Raw genomic sequence first — 6109 nt, forward strand, 5'->3', positions numbered from 1 at the left:
GGGCCAGGAGCCCAGGAAAACACCCAGCTACAAGCTAGAAAGGCAGGGAGTGGGGTGGTCCCCTGGAGCCCCCGAAAGGAACCCGGCCCTGCTGACACCTTGATTGAGCCCAGGGAGACCTGTGCTCAACTTCTGACCTCCAGGATGCGGACAGTCTGTGTGGTTTCAGCTGCTACGTTGGCAGAAACTGGTTCCAGAAGCAATAGAAAATCGAAACATCACCTTTCCCAGGCACCTACTGTGTGCCTGCTTGCTGGGAGGAGGTCCCTAATCCTCTCGACCACTCAGGCCTTGCAGCTCGTGATCGTGTCACCGTGGAGGAAGCTGATGCTCAGTGACGTGACCTCCAGAGGCCCAAGCGGGGAGTCCAGCCGCCCTGAGCCCCCGGCGGCTCCCAGGCAGGATGGGCGTGCGAGGGTGACATTTTCTTCCTGGCTGCCGCTGTAAAGCTGTGAGGAATGCCGCCCTGGTTCCCGTGTGTGGAGATTTTTCTGCCAGACACCATCCTGGTGGATAAAGGCTACGAGGTTCCTGCTGGCAGGATGGGAGGCAAGGCCCCTGGCCCATCGTGTAGACACTGACTGCTGGCTGTGTGACCTCAGGCTGGTCCCCAAACCTCTCTGGGCAGTGTGTTATTTGGGCTGGTAAACACCCCGTGCGGGGCCAGCCTCCAGGGAGCGTGTGAGCCAATCCGGTCCCGGTCCAGGGGACTGGCCGGGCTGGTGCTGCCGTGGGGTCTGTGCACATGGCCTGGAAGTCACACGGGGCCCTCTCGACAAGGTCAAGCCATTCTGCGATCCGATAGGCAAAGGCACCTATTTCTTTCTGCCGGGAGTTCCTGCTCTCACCGCCCATCCTTGACTCGGCCTGGGTGCGGGGCTGGCGCTGGGATGCTGGGCTCCGTCCCCGGGTCACGGCCCAGCCCTGGCCTGGCTTTGCCAGCGGGCAGCTGGCTGACCTCTGGCCGGCCGCCCCCGGAAGGGAAACACGCGGAACGTACGTTTGTGAGAGCAGGTGGGACAGCCCAGGGGTCCCCGGCTGTGCCTGGCTATCCCCCCTCCCCCCAAATGGCCAGGAGGACCGTCAGCACGAGAAGGACGTGTCCTTCAGAAAGACAGGTTACCCCCAAACCTGTGAGTGACCTGATTTGGAAATAGGGTCTTTGCAGATGTCCGGGGGAATGGGGTCGTGCTGGATTAGGGTGGGCCTCGATCCAGTGACCGGGGTCCTTGTGAGAAGAGTGGAACTTAGACAGACACACCGGGAGGAGGGCAAGTGACACTGGAGGTGGAGGTGGAGGTTGGAGTGACAGGTCGGTAAGCCCAGGGATGCCAGGACTGCTGGGGGCGCCCGAAGCCGGGGCAGCGAGCGAGCGTCCCTGAGAGAGAGGGCCACCCGCCCGCGCCTTGACCTTAGACCCCCCGCCTCCAGAACCGCGCCTCCGCTGGGCTAAGCTCCCAGCTGGTGGCCCTTTGTTACAACAGCCCCGGGACCTGCCCGCGCCCACTGCCGCTGTCACCCTCCGGTCACCGCTCAGACGGACGCGAGAGAACGTGCTGGTCTCCTCCCATCTGAACACGTCCAAGGGCAAGGCTGGCCTCTGTCCACAGCTTACGGGCTTCCTCCATTGTTGGGGGCTAAGCTGCTCTTTTCTGAAGGGAAGGCGGCCGGCGACACCCCGTTTCCCAGATGGAAAAACCAAGGCTCTCGGGGGGCTCCTCACGCCCACGCCGTCGCTCAGCTCTCCACAACCGCATCTCCCGCTGCCCGCCCGGGTCAGCCTCCTTCCCGCCCAGATGTTGGACCGAGTCCTCGGAGTTCCCGGCAGAGGGGAGAGGTCAAGAAATTTCCGAGCTCAAATGAGGACAGCCGCCTGGCTCTGTGACCTGCTTCGTGGAGAGCCTGGGAGGCGACTGTGGGGCAGCGAGCTGGTCGGTGACTCCAGCCCGGGCAGCGCGACCCGTTTCCCTGAGCTCACACCGCCCTCGGCCCTGTCGAAACAGAAGCGGGCTCCGTCCAGGCCTGAGGTTGTGGCCGCTGGACTCCTGGAGCCCGACTGGTCAGCCCAGCCCAAGCCGCACCGCCACTGAGAGCCACCAGAAGCCACAGGAGCCTCCCCACCCAGGTGACCTCTCCTGCACTGTGCAGGCCCTGTTGTCTGCTGGGCACCCACAGTGGCGCCCGTCCTGGAGCGGGGGGTCAGACCGGGCACGGCCTTCCGTCCCCAGAACAGGCCAGGCACACACCGCCTGCCGGGAAGGCTCCGTGGGCCCCGTGCGTGTGGGCGGGGTGCTGTTCCCGCAGAGCCACGGGGGCTGGGAGGGCGACCGCCAGATGACCGCCTTCCAGCCCTGGAACCCTGTATTTCAGAAGGGGACAGCAAGGCCCCTAGAGGGGGAGTGACCGGCAGAAGGTCTGGCCGGTCTGGCAGGGAGGCAGGCGTGTCCCACGGGACACGCACGTGGGGCACAGAAAGTTGGGGTGCAAGGCAGAGTGTAGGCCCCTGGGGCGTGAGATGGGAGGTGGCTCGGGGCCGGGGGGCGTCGTGGGCCATTCTGGGAGTGGGACCTCTCTGGAAACAGGAGCGGGCTGCAGCTGGGGCTGACGGCTATACTAGGGGACCGGCTGGTCCCTGGTGGCAAAACAGACCTCCCGAAACTGGTAACCAGCTGGCTGTCCCCCCCTGAGGGCACCTCTGTCATTCTGACGTCTCGGGCCCCTACCCCCTGATGCCTCATTTTCTGGGGTCACACGTTCAGATGCTGGGTGTTCAAAATGCAGCCCAAGGGCCAGCCACTTCCCCCCACCTGCACCTGCCTCCGCCTGGCCCGAGCCACGTCTCCTCTCGCCCGGACCTCACCGGGGGCTCCCCGCTGCTGTCCCTGTGCCCCCCCCCACCGCCCCTACGTTCCATCCCAGTGCGGCAGGTCAGGGGGTGTTCCTTTGCCTCCCCAGCTTAGAAGGCTCCGAGGCTTTCCGTCTGTGTCGGGGTGAACAGCTGGCCCGACCATTCGTGGCCACCTGTAACACGTGACCTTATTTGGAAATAGAGTCTTAGCAGATGTCAAGTTTAGAGGTGGTCATACTAGGGTGGGGTAGGCCCTGGTGCAAAGATGTGGGGTCCCTGTAGGAAGAGGAAATTTGGTGGCCTGGGGCCACCAAGAACCGATCGTCCCCTGGAGCCGTGAGAGGGAGCTCTGCTCCTGCTTCATCTCGGGCTCGCGGCCACCAGAGCTGTGAGAGAACACGTCCTTTGCTTCAGGACCCCCAGTTCTTGGTCCTTTGTCACAGCAGCCCCCAGAAGATGAAGGCAGCGGCCAAACATGGCTCAGAAACACCGCACCCTCCCTCTGCCTGCAGTGCCCATCGTATGGCAAAGGCCCTGAGAAGTCCCGCAGGGAAGAACAGGTTCCACTCTCCCGTCACCCGTGATCATTCGCTCCCCAAAAGCATCTCGCCCGCCCTTTAACTTGCCCTCTCAGGCGATAACGCTTTGGGAAGTGTTGGACTCGAAAATCCCTAAGGTCCGCTCCAGACTGAAAATCCTGTGGCTTCTGGAACGGGAAGCCGAGCCCCACGACATAAATAGAAATTTGTATGCCTCATTAGGTGCTATTTTTAAAAGCAGCCAGCATGCCGTCCCATTTTGGGGGCAGCACAGCCAGCCTGTGGGAGAAAATTGTTCTAGTCGAGCAGTCAGATACGAACTCCACTGACCACGCGGGGCCCTCCGTCTGAGGCCCACGGATGCGTGAAGGAGGATAATTACGTCGCGCGGGGTTATTTCCTTGGGCTGTGTTTTCTCGAAGCGGAGCTGCCGAGTCAAAGACCTCGTGTTTTTGAAGTCATTGGATTCGCAGCGTCGAGCCGGCTCTCCAAGAAGTGGTACACGTTTAAACTCCCACCAGCACAGACTGGAGGAGCCCATCCCCCACTCTTCCGTGCCAGCGCTGGGCATTGCCACCCTTGACACCTTGAAATTGTCCCGTGTGTCTTGACCACAGGAGTCAGCAAGAGTGTCTGATGGGTCATCTGAGTCTCTACTGAATTGTGTCCAGAACAGCCTGCCCGCTAGCCCATCCCCACCAACGGGGGATTCTTGCCGGTGGCCGGGCATTGGTGCCCTGAGGTCAGGCCAACCTTTTCAGAGGAAGCAGCAAACCTCACTCAGGTTTGGCCCCAAACACCGAACTCTGAGAGAGAGAGAGACGATTCGGTGTCATAGGATCGTTCCCCAGGGGCAGAGCTGGGTAGAGAAAAGAGGTCAGCGTTTGGGGTCTGGAGAACACGGGGTTTGTCTCGGTCTGGCCCCTTTCTAGCTCCGTGAGCTTGGGCCACACACGTGACCTCCTTGTGCCTCCGTTCTGTCACCTTTGATGTGGGATGATGACGCCCCCAGCCTCTCCGAGCTGTGGAGGATTACGTTATTTCTTCGTCGTGAGATGGGCTTTGTGGATGTGACCCTAGTACGAGCTGGGGTTCCAGATAGCACAGTCTGGGTGGCATTGCAGGCAAGTGTGATCCACAAGGAAGCTATAGTACTTACAATGCCCTAGAAACATTAAGGGGATCTACTTGAAAAAAAAAATTTAATGTTTATTTTTGAGAGTGAGCGAGCAAGCAGGGGAGGGGCGGGGGTGGGGGCGGGACGGGGAGGGGTTGGGACAGAGGATCCGAAGCGGGCTGTGTGCTGACAGCAGAGTGCCCGATGCAGGCCTTGAACTCACAAACCGTGAGATCATGACCTGAGCTGAGGTCAGACGCTTCACTGACTGAGCCCCTAAGGGAATCTACTTCTTAACCCACCATTAGGGTTCCCAAATCCTGTGGCTGCTTCTCCACGACTCCCTTACCCCCCCCGCAGCGACCCCAGACCTCACCCCCCAAATCCAGCTTTCGTGTTTGGCCTTGCACCCCCTCCCCGGCCTCAACCCTGCTCGATGATGAACATAGGCCTCCTCTCCCCGGTTTTGCTGGTTTTCCCATCGCTTTTCTCTAGGGTCCGGAGTCTCCACAATAAGGGGGAGAACCCTCACCTGGGTTCTCCTGCCTCTGTAGGTCCTGGTTCCCTCTATTTCCCCCCAGTTCTGCCTAAAACCTGGAACCAGCCTGGGAACAACAGAACTCCGGAAGGCAGGGAGGAGGAGGAAGCTGAGTGGGCGAAGACATCTAATGGGGGGGGGGGGGGGACCCATCGTGTAGATGTGTTTGTGCGTGTGCATCATCTTACGAGCTCCTGGCTCCCCTTTGCTTCTCTTTTAGCCGAAGCCCTTTGACATCCTCAGTCTCCCTTTAGTGAACGGGTTCCTCCCCGCCACTGTCCCCAAAGGAGCGGTGAGGGGGGCAGATCATGACCTGGACTTTGGGGCCAATATAGCGGCCCCAGCCTCAGGAGGCGCCAAGGCTGGGGGAATGGCTTTGAGGACGGTCGGGTGGGTCTGCTCGGGGACTGGCTCTTTGTCCAGCCCCTTCCCTGCCATTGCCAAGGGCTTGGTCCCCAGCCTTGGTTCTTATACAGAGTGTGTGCAAACACAACGTGGCCACGGGGTCACCTCGTTCCCCCTTGTCCTCATGCTCCACGCCGGCATCCCGGAGAGAGCCAGGCCGTGGGTCGTGTTTCCCGCCTCCCCCTGAACCTCAGCTCACCACCCAGCATCCCCAGCACGCACGGCTCCTGTGGTCCCTTCCAGCCCCGACAGGAGGGTGGGGAAGAGCCGGAGAGATGTGGTCAGCGGGTCAGCCGGGCTTCCGCTTAGGAACCGTGTGGCGTCACGCAAGATGCTGAATCTCTCAAAGCCTCAGCTTCCTCGTCTGCAAAATGGGCGTGACTGCAGAGCTGGGTGGACCTAGAAACGGTTCGTTGTGCTTAGATGTGGCGTTGATGACGACAGATGTGAATTTCCCCATCCGTTCGTCCCCTGGCTGCGTACCGGGCATCGTTGCCTCTCCGTTCACCCCTGGCTCTGTGCTGGGGTCCTGCCCACCCCTGGAAGATACCAGGACCAGTGGAGGCCAGTGTGGTGGCCGCCAACACCGCACCCATCGGCCACAACCAGTGGGCTTACGTGCTGTGCCAAGCATAGGGGCCCGCGGGCCCAGAGGAAGGGCC

Source organism: Panthera pardus, unplaced genomic scaffold (assembly GCF_024362965.1).
Source record: "Panthera pardus isolate Hobbes unplaced genomic scaffold, ASM2436296v1 HiC_scaffold_19, whole genome shotgun sequence".
Taxonomy (NCBI): domain Eukaryota; kingdom Metazoa; phylum Chordata; class Mammalia; order Carnivora; family Felidae; genus Panthera; species Panthera pardus.